The sequence below is a fragment of the Falco cherrug genome, chromosome 8 (genome assembly GCF_023634085.1).
Source record: "Falco cherrug isolate bFalChe1 chromosome 8, bFalChe1.pri, whole genome shotgun sequence".
Lineage (NCBI taxonomy): Eukaryota > Metazoa > Chordata > Aves > Falconiformes > Falconidae > Falco > Falco cherrug.
The window spans coordinates 22,178,253-22,192,165 of record NC_073704.1 but is presented as its reverse complement, the minus strand read 5'-3'; positions in this window follow the sequence as shown (position 1 = coordinate 22,192,165).

Here is a 13,913-nt window from a genome sequence, read left to right as displayed (position 1 = left end):
CTTTTGGCAATAAAGATAGCGGCCACATAAGTGAAATAAGCCACAACCAGTGCCTGGACTCATCCACCTTGATACACCAACTGTTGAACTCTAAGTGCATCATGCTCACATCACACATTGATTCTTGCTTAGCATAAGACATTTATAGGAACAACTTAAAAGAAAAGCTGTGCCAAAGTGTAGCAAGAGCAGAAATGGATAAAACATTTTGAAATGTTCTAAAAAAATTTATGATTTATTCAACTTCATTAAAATCCCTCCTCAAAATAATCTTCTATTGCAAGAAGTTTCAACACTTATCCATTACCGATCAGATCTTATCCTCATACAAATTCAAGGACAATGAAGTAAAACAGTGGTCTCCATTATCTGCTGTACTACAGACTGCATTTGGATTGAGCTGTGTGAGGCAAATCAGATTTGAACCAAGTCACAAGCCCCATGAGTTTCAATGGGATTTATGCCTGTTTACGAAGGGCTGAATTTCATTCTCTGTGTCCAGCTCGGGTCCTACTCCTACTCACAGTGAAATCAACTGGGATATCATCAAAGTTTCTGGGGAAGAACACTGTATTCCAGGCAGTACTTCACTCACCAGAAACTTCACCTCTTATCAAATGCAAGCAGGCAGACATAGCAAGTAGCAAACTCTCCAGTTTCCCATTAAGCCTACTCCTTATGAAGACAAAGTAGAACATGAGACCTATGGGTTTGTAACCTGTGCAATGAAAGCAGGCATATAGCACTAACTCTTGACAGGAGAGGGCTCTGTGTTGAGTTATCTATTACCTGGCTCTCTGCCAGTTCAGAAACGTGACACCCTGCTCATAAAAAGTCTGTTTGGCAACACTAATAAATACATGCCATTGGCGAGAGCAAAAGCCCCACAGGGCCATACCTCCTCCTTGCAATCACTCCTTTTTCATTCCCTACACAGCTTTTCTTTTTGCAGTCATTGCATTGGAGAAAAAAATGGTGATACAATGATGCCCTCCCTAAACTTCATTCATGTGGAAGAATCCTGCTGTGGTTTTAACACCACCCAACAACTAGGTGCCATCCAGCCACTTGCTCACTCTCTGCCCCTGCCTGATGGGATGGGGAGGAGAATCGGAAAAAGGTAAAACCTGTGGGCTGAGATAAGAACAGTTTAATAATTGAAATAAATTAAAAATAAAATAATAACAATAATAACTGTAATGAAGAGGAAAGGGAGCAAGAGGAATGAAATCCAAGCCACCCACTGACTGATGCCCAGCCAGTCCCCGAGCTGCAATTGGCCTCTCCTGGCCAACACCCCCCTGTTTATATACTGAGCATGATGTTCTGTGATATGGAATATCCCTCTGGCTAGTTCGTGTCAGCTGTCCTGGCCCTGCTCCCCCCCCCCCCCCCCCTTGTGCACCTGCTCACTGGCTGAGCATGGAAACTTGAAAAGTCCTTGACTTAGAGTAAGCCCTACTCAGCAACAACTGAAAACATCTGTGTATTATCAATGCTATTCTCATACTAAATCCAAAACACAGCACTGCACCAGCCACTAACAAAATAATTAACTCTATCCCATCTGAAACCAGGACAAATCCCAACAATCTAATTTACGATAATTTTCTTCCCCCTTGATAATGAGACAAGTATAGATGGTCTTTTCAAGTTTCAAGGCATCAGGACTTGCTGGTATCCCTGCAGTTCCTCCCCTCCATTCATCAGAGCAGTCACTACACTCAAAGCTTTTGGTGTGGACCCTTTCTGGCTCTAGTCTCTTACCTTAAAGCCACAATAAACCCCCTCCCTTTCCCCCATTCTCAGCTAGCTCTTCATTTAGTGTAGGTCAAGCATCCAGAGAGCTCCCCCTCCACACTCAAGTACCCTTGCCATCACCACAGCTGCCCCGTCTCAAACAGCAGGCTCCAGCCATTGGTAGGTCCTTCAGCTGTGGCTTAGCCCTCAACACATTCCTCTTCCTTATCTCCCCTCGTTCAACCAGCAAGCCCTGGAAAACTGTCACCTGCTTGCTTTGCTGCTGTTCTTTCCTCTCCTTGCGGGACTGTTTACTTCTTTCCATTATTAGTTTCTTACAAAACAGACTTGCACGTCGTTTGTCAGTCCCAGCATAAAACCCATTACCATAAGATAGGATGGACAGCCTGACTTTCCACCACATCCTTCTACTTCCTCTCTTTCCCCCACTTCAGCTTTTTACTTGATTTACAAGTCTCTTTAGCCTCATTCAATCCGTCTGCACTTTTAATCTGCTTCAGTCTGGTACATTTCCCTGTTGTTTCCATCACTTCATTTTCCTAATGTGCTTTTACATAGCCCAGCATCCTCCCATCTAACATATCCATTCAAACCACCTACAAAAATAAGAACACAGGGTTTTATGAAGAGATGGTCCCTACCTGAAGGGTTTACAGTCCTGTGCTGTCCAATACCTGGCAAAATGAATTTAGTCAGTTTTAGAAAACAAGAAGCCCTTGAAGCAGTTCCTTCAAGAACCTTTTCTTTGGTATTGCCCGGTCTAGTTTTAGGTATATGGAAAAAGCAGGTCCCATCATCTTTCATCTTTAACAGATCTCACTATCCCACATTTTCTTTATGTTTCTTTTTCCGTATTTCTTCTACCTTTCTGCTCATAACCTTGAATAGTTAATCAGAATTCAAACCAGCATTTTTTCACATTTTAATTTCCCCTTAATCAAGTATATCTTATTCCATAATTTCAATGTTTTAATCTTTTTATCTGCTTCTGCTCCCTATGTTGCCTCCACTTTCTGCGTACCTTTCTAATAGTCAGACATCCAGCACCAAATCTATTTCAGGCTGAGCACAGCAATACTTTACTCTGTTCCTGTTTTTGAGGTATCGAGGACTGCGTTATTGGATTAGTTTCACCAGACAGGACAGCTTGTCTTATATTACCACATTCAAAGCAGAAAATTAACTTTTGCTAGCATCTGGAACAAGCAGCAGGTTTACAGGGCTAGAGTAGCTATAGACATGGCAGGTGTCAACATAACCATGCTATTTTTATAAGTGTCTTGTTAATAAACTTTCTTTATACAGGACACCATCTCCCCTGACAAAGGCCACAAAAAGGTCCAGATCATTCAGAATAAAGTCATCGAGGTATACTGAAGCTTTGTATTATGTTTGCCATCACTTTGGAGCCACTTATTTAGCTTCCAGTTTTATTAAGTTTTGGTTGCAGGATGGTTTATGAAACAAAGTATTGCTGCCTCTGGGGAGTGGTAACCTGTACTGATGAGGCTGACTCAATACTTCCAGAGCACCATTTTATTCTTACCAATTACAGCATATCTGTACTTTGAATTACAAACTCAGCTGATGCCAAGGTTGATGATAGGCTGCTTTAATTGGTCATTAAAAGCCAGTATTATTTACTGCCTAGGTACTTGGATTCAGCATTTCTACACATGGGGATAAAACTAATGGGCTAGAATGAAGAATATATACAGTATGTAATTAAAATTACATTTTTTAATAGAGGAGCATACTTGCACACAATGCAAGTGCTGGCATATACTTTGAAATACAGGTTATGGAAGTATACATTTTAATTTGGATTATACTGCAATTTAGCTGTTACTTCAAACAGATGGGCGAGTCGTGTAACATTTTTAAAGTGACTTAATTACTTGTAAAAGTATTGGCTTTTGTTAATTAGGTGCAATAAATTACACTATGGTTCACAGATTCCTTTAAAAGGGGTTTTGAACATGTAGTGTTTATAGGAAAACAAACTGAGCCTTGCAAACCAGTATTTGACAAAATAGTTATCGGCTATTTGTTTTATCAATACAGAAATGAGATCAAAAAACCCCACCATTCACACAAGACAGAAGTGTGCCTAACAGCACGGATGCTGCAGTGTATCTCAGTCGCAGAGGTGAGCTGCTCCGCTACTGGCAGGACGGTCAGTGGTGCTCGGGGTGTTTCCCAAACTGGGGGAACCTCTGGAGGAGCCAAGGGAGCTGCCAGGAGCCCACAGCTCACTGACAGCAGCTGGTGGGACCTGGGTAGGGCCAGGAGAAATGTCAGCTGAGCCCCCCATGCATATAAAAGAAGCCACTGGAGAGCAAGCGTGACCAGGAGTGCCGCCAGCAGGGCGGGCAGATGGAGCCTGGTGCGGCAGTTTGCACAGCAGTTTGTGCAGAAGGGCACCGACGCGCTGCCAGCTCAGCCAACGAGCAGTGGCACTTGCCTGGCAGAAAGCCACAGCCTCTGAAAGCTCTGCACCCGCAACTGCCACAGCTGCCCAGACAGCGCTCGAGTGGGAACATGCAGTCGCCCAGGCCACGGCAGCAGCGGGCACTCCTGCGGGAGCACGCCTGAGTAGGGAAACTCCTCCGCTTAGTGGCAGAGCTCCAGGAGCACGTGAGTAGGTTGAGGAGTATCAGGGAGCACAAGAGCGAGCTTGACTACTGGAATCATACCGTGCCTTCCCCAAGACAGGCCCGACAGGCAGACAGGACACACGATACTTAGATTAGATATTAGGAAAAATTTCTTTACCAAAAGGGTTGTCGAACATTGGAACAGGCTGCCCAGGGAGGTCGTGGAGTCACTATCCCTGGAGGTATTTAAAAGATGTGTAGATGTGGCACTTAAGGACATGGTCTAGTGGTGGGCTTGACAGTGCTTCGTTAACAGTTGGACTTGATGACCTTAAAGGTCTTTTGCAACCTAAACAACTCTATGTTTGTGTGTTTGCACCTCAAGGATAGGTTAATGTCAGGAATATCATGTAGACAATATATCCATCCATATGCTTAGAAGAATGATCAGACTAAGTAAACGTAAACTGATTACCCTTGCTTTCCCCCCAAAAATACCCTACATCAGTCTGCACCTGAGGTAGCTGCTGTGCTTGTTTAGGGCAAAGTCATTTGCTACACGAGTTACATGGAAGAAGGTCCACGGGTTAATCTGAACATGTATCAGCCTATGAAATACCTACACCTCTACTCTATTCATTTTAAGATCTAAGCTCCAGATGTTGCTTCTTGTCTTGAACTCCAGGGACATCCTGTAACAAAAACCTTTATGCCCAAGAAGCATCAACTCTATGAAAATAAACTACACACAAAACCTATACATGCGATAATAAGACTACGTAAGACAAGTAGAAAAACCGTCTCGCTCACTTAGTACCCCAGAGTACTATGCCCCAATTAGATGATAAAAAAAAAAAGAAAAAATTTGTATGGGCAAGAATGGTTATTAAGCTCCCTGGTTGCGATATTAGGAAAGTAGGGATTAGCAAGGAGAGTCTGTTCTGACTGACGAGGCTGGCAGGTCCTTCCCACCTCTAAAAGAAAGAACTACCCTCATAGCATGGCTACTAAAGAACACAAATGAAGTATACCCCAACCCATTGACATCCTACAGATTCTACATCCTGAAGACTCCCATGAGCCCCAGGACTGGTTGCTTTCTAGCACAGCCAGGCAAAAACCTTGCAGGATCCTTGCTTACCCTTTGGTGCAAAGCTTTCACGGGGGAACAGCACACTTCACCTTGGCTATAAATCATGGTGCCCGCAAACATTACCTTTTAGGATTTCTAGGCTCTAAGGCAAGTGAACCCTTAACAGACAAAGTTGTCTCATTTGTGATAGATCATCTCCTTCCTGGACATTTTAGATGATGAAATGTTTTCAATTTTTTTTATGTTTTTGAAACTGCTGTGCTGGAAATGTCATTGATAACAAGCTTGCACTTTTATCTTCTACTAAACCCAAGAGAAATACCACTTCAAAGGAGTATATTGCATTACATTTGAATGCTGGGACAGCCACATCAGTAAGTAAACTAAAAACCATATGGACTGTCAGTGTTAATACTACCACCTGCCCATGTTTTCCCTTTCCAGCTCTGATCATCAATCATATTACATCCTCTTCTTTTCCATGCCCTTCATTTCAAAAGTACCTAACAGTTTATTACTTTTTTTATGCATCACAATTTCAGCAAGACTGCATTTTGTTTAAGGAAAAAATGCTTAAGTGTAATGCAAATATTCTTAAAGAAAAATGGAAAAACTTGCACCTGGGAGGTTGTATTTGCATGCACATACTGGCTGGCAGCATGCACATGAAATACAGAAATGAAATGAGAAGTATTTTGTTGTTCCTTGACATGGGCTGTGAGGATGGGTGACTTCTCACGAGGAGAGATTACAGCAAACAGTACTGTCCTTTCCCAGGTTTTAACTTTTACTAATCATGCTACTGTTTGAAAGCAAGAAAACCTGATCTAGTCAAAGACTGGGCATTACACTACATGACCTTTAAAGGTCCTTTTGGTTCCAACCCAAACTATCCTATGATTCTATGCTCTTGCTCATTGCAGGGGTGTTGGACTAGATAGCCTTTTAAAAGTCCCTTCCAACCCAAACCCATTCTATGTAAGGAAGCAAAACCAACATCACTACCCATAGGTGAAAAAATTCTGCACAGAAAGAGCAAGGCAGCCTCACATGTAAGGACTGGACACAAAAAACTTGGGAGCTGCAGAAATTTTAGTGGAAGTGATATACTACAGGTGACAAAATTACTTGTATCTTTGAAGCCTATGTTAGATAATAAAGTTTTATAAAAACATGAGTTCTGAAATTTCAGGTACACCACCGTCTCCAGCCCACAAATTTATTCTCAGTTTGCTGTAATGCCAAGACATGCATTTGCTTTAAGCAGTAATTCACAGCGGGTGAGGCAACATCATCTGTGGGATCTGCAGCTGCCTGGAAATCATCAGACAACTGGCAACAGATTTATCTTAAAAGTTCCTGAAGTACATATTTGTGAAACTGCACTTTTAATCATATTAGGACCCACATGATGACAAAAAGCAGTATTTTCAAGAGGAGAAGTATGCACTCTGCATTCTTCCCACAACTTACTCTAACATGCCTTCCAATAAAGTCAGTCCTAACAGTGCATTTAAGCAAAAAAAATAGGTATTTGGCTCAGCTACATGACTACAAAAAATTCAAGATGAGGACAGAATTCCTGATAAAGTATTTAATCCTGGAGGTGTGTGCATGCTTCTGTGCTGCTCTTCTTTGTTTATATGATGCTCTTGCTTCCTACCTAGAAAGCACATGGTAGCAATTTCTTAAACAAACAAAATGCTGTTACTTCACATACCCATTTAATTTTACTAGTGGCATTTGATTTTTCCAAAAATCACATCAATAACTGTTAAGCTCTCCTAAGTGTTATTTTTCATTCCCAATTTTTATATGTACACACACATGTATATTTATATAAAACAGTTGTGAACCTTACAGTTCGCAAAAAAAATTTATTTTCCTTTCCCTCTACTGCCAAGTGTAATCCTCGGAACAATTAGCATAAATACATACATAAAAAGGTCTATTTGGTAAGTGGTAGCCCCATGGAAACTTGGCATATGTAACAAAACAAGCTTTTTGCAGTTATTAACCAGTCAAAATTTTATCTGAAGCTAAAGAACTCTTTCTTTTTTTTTACTCAACTGAATTTGAGAATATATTATATGCATGTTCCATTACCTCAAAATATAACCCTTGTTAAACCAAAACACTACCACACATTTTCAGCATGCCAATTTCACAGCAAGTAAACACTCTCACTTTTCTGTAGCACTAAAACATACATCTAACACACCGTAAATTGGAAAGCAAATCTGTTTACTTTCCTGGACTAAAACTGAATGTTTAATTCACTTTGTTGTAATTTTTTTGCATCCAACAGCTGTCTTCAATTTAAACTCACATCAATTTGATTTGCTACAAGGTCACTGGAGTACTCTTCCAAAAGGTATTTTTAGGCCTTTGGCTTATACCAGGAGTGAGGAAGAATATCAAATTTACTTCAGTACTGTTACTCTTAGCATAAACTCTTATGTTGCCTAAAGCAATTTATAGGGCATAGGCAAATGTAACAGCTCCAGTCATCTCTGGATTAAAATACATATAGCCTTACTATAAGACATTATCTGCAATTACTTTACTAAAAATTAAAATATCTGCCTATGAAAAACACCCTGCTTGACTATGCTGACAACAGAATATGAAGATAATGACCAAAAAAAAGGGGGGGAGGGGAGTGGAAGGAGTAACACTCACTCATTTGCTTAAACACAGCCCTGCTTTGATTTCCACCGACACAAGCTACGGTTCCTTCAAATGGGACAGACCTCGGAGACACAGACCTTTGTTGGCCTTACAAATCCAACAAGGAGGTACTGTTATACAATACACACAAATCTGTGAACACACAGTAGTTTTAAACAAGTATAGTAATTTATATAATGCTAAATTGTAGCTTAATAGCTCTCATCCAAGAGTCTAGATTTATCTTTGTGAAGATCTATTCGGAGAAAAAAAAATTAAAAAATGTATCAAGCAACACACAAGTGCATGAGTTTCCTCACCCTTTCAATCTTCTGTGAAGCATCAGGTTTATGGATGACTAGACTATGCCCTGCCTGACAAACAGATTTACAAGGTTAGCACTGAACCTAATCAGAAACAATCAGAAAACTCTTTCTCTCTGGTGTCATTTTCTGCTTGGATGGCTCTGCTATGCTATTATAAATAGGAAAAGCTTGCAGCACAAGCAGGGTGGAAAACTTCAGGGAGATTTTAGTAATCACCTTCCATTCAAATCACACCTACTCTTTAATCATGATTGGATCCTTTTCCATTTTATAGCCCCAGGAGTAAACTGAGGAGCTCATAATCAACACAGATAGGGAGTGAAATTTTAGTCCCACTGAAGCCATTGTGGAGTATTATTAATTCATGGGGCCGAGATTTCAATAATGGTCCTTCCCTCTAGATTTTCTGTTCTAATTTAAGGTGTTTTTCTCTACCCTCTTCCTATTTCTCATAATATAGAGTAAATGCTCCAGTAAGTTAAAGTTTGTTTTAATCAGAGATGCTCTAATAAGAAAAAAAAGAAGAAGAGATCTTGAATTCAACAGGATTCTCAGCTGATTCTCTGAGATACTCGAAACAGTTCCAGGTTTAACAACCCCAATCATGTATCTATTGCGCTATTCCTCAATGTGATCACTCACTTCACAAACACTTTTCCTCAGACCTAAGAAAAAATGGTTAGGAATTTTATTTGATTTCACAAATTGCCCATCTTGCACTGTTAGAAAGATAAAGCTTTTAGCTTATACTAAAAACTGTGATCAAAGCAACCTAGAAAACCATCAAATATATTTCTTGGTCTAAGTACAAAATCCTTTACCTCTATTGCAAAAACAGGCACAGAAAGTTTACTTTCAAGAAGGTACTCTTTACAGGAGCAGAGAGCACTGCTAACTTCTTGGCTGGGCATGCTCAGGCCCGCTGGCACGGCTGGCACAGCTCGCTGCAAGGGTGCGATGCCCTGCTGCGCCATCGCACGGGAACCTTGTCCCACCAGACCGGGTGGGAAGGGAACACTGGCCAAAAGGACTGGTTAAACCACGGGGAAGCCTGGGAGAAGAGGGAGCATTGTCATGCACGCCTCCCTGGTTCCAAACAAGCTTGTGTTTGCTGACCATTTGATAAGTATAAAATTCCTTAATTTAACACTTTGTTCTTTCTTGGTCAATAATAGAGTACGAGCACAATGCAGGGATTTAGCAAAAGATACTCATTTGCCAGAACAAAACAACCAAACTTCCAGCAACCTTAACAATACAAATACCAACAGGTTAACGTAATGGCATATTTGGGTCTCTCAACCTTCCTTGATGTATTGGACAGAATAATAACTGTTAGAGACATAAGGAGCTTTCCTGGTAACAGTCTTCAAAAATTTTTGCCCTTCACATTATGAAACTTAAGAGGTACAGGCTCTAACGTCAAAATACATCAGCTTCAGCATTTTTTATTTTTTTTTTGCCTTCCACTTTCCCCCCACCCCAATATCAGAATACTTCATAAAATCAATTCCAGGCTTTCAAAAACAGAGATAAAGGCAGAAACACAGGCCTTGCCCTTACAGAGGCTTTCCAGTCTAGCACTACACAGTCCATCTTTCAGAACACAGAAGTTTTGCTACTGGGAGATACAATCTTTTTGTCTATTGATGTGGGTTTTATATGACATGAATAGTAGAGTCCACCTCCCTGAAACCACTGGACACACTCTGGTTCTTCTGGTTCATCTGCCTGTTGATGACAGCCACACACACTACCTGTACATGAAGACAGTTGTGTTACCAAAATAACCTTAAATTCCTTCACATTTCGAGATGTCTCAAAGGAAACAGGTGCATAGTAAACAAAAAGACTTTTGCTCAAAATAAATCTAAAGAACCTCAGCACTTTTATGCATGAGCAGCATATTTCTTTAATAAACCTGAATTATTACATGGATGAAAAAGATCTAATAACCATTTAGTTACTTTCCAGAAATAAGAATAAAAAAAATATTCTAAATGTTCCATATTTGAAAAATAGCTGGTTTTCATTAATTCTTAAAATTTGTACCGGGGGGGGAAGCATGTATTTTCGCACTACTCCAATTCTATTTCTAATAGCGGTTCCTCTATATAAAGGCATCCACTTGCATAGATGTTTTTCTACATCCTACTGAGACAATAAACGAGCATAATGTTTCAAATTGACATTTGAAAATTAGATGGCAAAATATTCATGTCCTGAGAAAGACAAGATTGCCTCCCTATCAGTTTATGCAGTGAAAATTAAATATTTCTTCTTCTTACCACACACTCTTCCAAGTCCCTTGTTGATTCACCACTGCCCATATTCTGAACATTATTAGGAGCAGACAACTTCACAGCTACTGAGTTTGGTTCAACACCTCAGATTACAATGACTACGCAAGCAGCTTGACAAGCATCAATCTAATAATCATAAAGCCACTATAAAACCACATTTTATGTGCGCTATAATGTTACTCTTAGTCATTGAGGGAAAATGAATAACTGAAATGTCACAGTGCTCAACTAATATACCTGGGTATTTCATCAGTTAGACCACTGTGTAATAAAACACAAGTAAACCAGACTTTGTTGGAGTTTTCATGGTGTGAGTAAATCCAGCTGCTCCATCAGCTCATTAGCAGAGCACATGCACAAGGAACTCAAAGATGTAGGCTCCTGCTGCTCTTCCACCCCCTCATTTTAAAGCTATTAGCATTCTTAGTGCATGCACATGCACAAGTACATTGCAAGAGGGTGGAAAGGCTGCCCACTTGATGTGGTGGAAAAACCCACAGCAATTGACTGAATACAGTTATATCACAATTGATCCAGAGGAAAAAAAAAATACCAACTGCTGTTCATTATCAACAAGGTCTCGTATTTTTTTGCTGCTTTGAAAAAAACAAGATAGGGACTGAGACAACATTTTCTGCTCCCTGCTACACAAAAATCAGCATTTTCAATGCACTCAATTAGCAGTGTTTTAGGTCTGCGTCAGAGTCATCATCAGAGCTAACTGATTTCAGGCACAGGCCAATCTCACCATCCAACATCATTATGCAGAGGTAGGTGGTGAAAAGGAAAACAAATCTCTGATTAAGGGAAGCGTGAGGGGGAGACACACCATTTAAAAGCTGCACGCAGCATTCCCTCTCAGAGGAATAAAGCTGTTTAAAAACATTCAGAAGGGATGCCCCACAATTAAATTTTATAGGACTGCTCTGGAAGCCCCCAAATTGGAGATTTTAAATTAGACCAAGCTGGCTGAAAAGGCACACATTCATCTTCATCTCAGGCGAGAATGTGGAGGAGAGAAAATTAAATTATGTTTCTTGGCTTATTTCCCCTCTCCCCCTTCCACCTCCATGCACAAAGCAGAAGTGTGCTCTGAGGCTGGGAGGTCTAGAAATGAAATTGTGGTAGCACGTAGGACAATATTTCTGGAAAGCAAAAATATTTATCACAACTAGCTAGCTGCATTGCAGCTTGAATGCAACTCCCTGTATGTGTCAGTGGGAATATACGAGGTCAGCACTTGTCAGAAGAAAAAGTCATGCGCTCCTGTTCTCTTGGCATGAAAAGCATATGTTGCCAGAGTGGGAGGCAGCCTCCCCAGCCTGAAGCCCACGCTGGTGTCCCAGGACGTAAAAAGCTGGAAGTGATCCTCCTCTCCCACTCCTTTACACATGCACAAACCAATTATTTGCCAGACCTGGTTTTGTGCTGAGCTAAATTCTGTGTTTATATTCATCCTTTTTAACACTTTGAAAGTGACAAATACAGAACTGCGTTTCATCAGCTGACTTTCATCTTGGTCGACCGCACAGAGCTGCTTTCAGCACACCGTCAGGGTGGCTCCACCAATGTTGACATTCATCAGCCCAGAGAGCCTGCAAGTGCCCAGCTGCAAGTGGTGACATATAATCATCGCTCCAGATGATTGTATTTTTAGAACCCTCTAATTAAGCCCTGTTTTCCTGGCCTTAAGAGACAGCTATATGGTAGCTCACCTGTTCCAGCTTCACCTCATTAACTAGAGATCTCTTCCTTCAAACCCAGCCAGGTGCTCCAGTCAGCAACAGGCCCAGGGTATTGTCCAGCAACATCTTTCTAACAGGAGCACCACAACTGCTTTGGGGCAAGTCGTATCATCCATATGAGAACTGTACCCATCTCCTAAATGCTTTTCATGTAAACATGAATAAATGAATAGTTCCTGGTTTTCTCTTTTCCCTTGGTATTCAAGGGAGGGTGTGAATATAGTATTCAGGAAGCAAATTCCTATTACATTTGGCATCTACTCTATCATTTGCACACACATCTGCTGCAACCTACTGTATATTTTTGCCTTTTTTTTACCTGTATACAGCTGCAAGAATAAACTGCTTACAAACCTCATGTTAACAGACGCTAAAGTTTTAGCTACCTTTTCTTTCAGGTCATTGACCTGAACTCATTTTGCTCACATTGTATTTATTCACAATACCTTAGCAGCAGCAGCAAAAGTACCTAAAAAAAAGAATACAGTTGCAATAAATAATGCTGCTGCGTGAATTCACGGTCTCACTGAACCAAGGAAGCTCAGTGAAGCACTGGCATGTTTCTGCATCAGACTGCAAGTGAGCAACAACTGTTACAGCTTTATCTTGGTACAATACTGCTGACTGATTCAATTAAAGTATTACATTCTTCTTTACTTAGATACCTCCTGGCAGCCCCAACCAATACAGCAGATGAGCACTTTGTCAGTTGCTACTCATACCCCAACACCTTTTCCCCAACCTCTGGGGAGGCGTATAGCAGGTGGCACACGATCTTCATCCAATTATATATTCCCACTTCTTTTACAGATCTGTGAAAACAAGCTTCCATGAACGTTCATTTCTTTGCCTGAAAAAGAAAGCTAACCAGCTAACTACTATGCAGGTGGATGAGTCAACACTGGTGCAACATTTCAAGAAGCATATGTTAACATATGTAATCTAACAGTAATGCTCTGAACTGAACCCCTGTGGGTCCTGCTCCACAGCCACCCCATCTCAGTGTTGCAGGTCATCAACTGTTTCACTGGTAGATGCACATTTATGGTACCTTTTAATTTACTCCTACTCCAACACGGAGTAATAATTAGCTGCCCAGTTGCAGCCTGCCCCCCCAGACCAGACACAACAGTGCCCCCAGCTCTCACCCAGCACCGCCAAGCTACACGTGGGGTGGCCACTGCCAGCCCCCAGCCCCATTCCTCCCCTGGCTGCGCCCGCAAGGCATGCACAAACCAACTGGGACAAAGCGCATCCCACGGCAAGGCAAAGGATAAACAGCCAATTACAGGGTGCTGAGGTATGATACAGTTGACGCAGAAGACATACCAAGCAGATAACCAGCAACACCGTGCCCACACAGCCCCCCTGAAGCTCAGGAAAGGCACACTCACCACTGCGGCTCACCGGCTCCCGCC